This window comes from Anoplopoma fimbria, unplaced genomic scaffold (genome assembly GCF_027596085.1).
Source record: "Anoplopoma fimbria isolate UVic2021 breed Golden Eagle Sablefish unplaced genomic scaffold, Afim_UVic_2022 Un_contig_5653_pilon_pilon, whole genome shotgun sequence".
In the NCBI taxonomy this organism is placed as follows: domain Eukaryota; kingdom Metazoa; phylum Chordata; class Actinopteri; order Perciformes; family Anoplopomatidae; genus Anoplopoma; species Anoplopoma fimbria.
The window spans coordinates 1-604 of record NW_026549109.1 but is presented as its reverse complement, the minus strand read 5'-3'; the positions used below and the strand labels follow the sequence as shown (position 1 = coordinate 604).

Sequence of the window (604 nt, the reverse complement as noted above, 5' to 3'; positions counted from 1 at the left end):
ATTTTAACAAGACAAGTGTGCTTGACCTTGTAGGGCCTGTGCGGTTGTGCTAAGCAGCATCCCCCGCAATGCCCAATTGAAAGTACTGCACCATGACAAGCGACACGTGTGCCACGAGGTTGACACGGGCAGCAAACAGTTGGGGATCATCGCTTCTCGGCCTTTTGGCTAAGATCAAGTGTAGTATCTGTTCTTATCAGTTTAATATCTGATATGTCCTCTATATGAGGATAACTTATTAAGCAGATTTTTAGCACTGGGAGATGAAAAAGGGGCTTGCTCCGTTCACTCCACGCATTGACCTGGTATTGCAGCATCGCCAGGAACGGTGCACCCTTCGAATGACTTGTGAACAACAAAACATCAAACTCTTTAATGCAAGACACGAGGCTGTGTATGTGAGTAAAGAAAAGCCCTGTTTACTCCTTAATTGTGCTCTTCCTGGAACCTCATTGTTCTCCCACTCTCAAATCACTATATCCATCAGCCGTGTCTGCTGGGGAAATTATTTCCAGCTCTGAATCAACAGCGAGGGGGAAGGAAGATAAATACAGCTATTCAGTTTCGCCGATTTGATTGGAGGGAAATAAATTGAAGAATGTGG

The 604-nt window shown here is 45.0% G+C and overlaps 1 non-coding gene across 1 annotated transcript; it reads left to right on the top strand.

Moving 5' to 3' along the window:
- Positions 1–148: 148 nt before the first annotated feature.
- LOC129114692 (U2 spliceosomal RNA) lies at positions 149–339 on the top strand. Its single transcript, XR_008532648.1, has one exon. It is a non-coding gene; the product is annotated as a U2 spliceosomal RNA (small nuclear RNA).
- Positions 340–604: the final 265 nt, after the last annotated feature.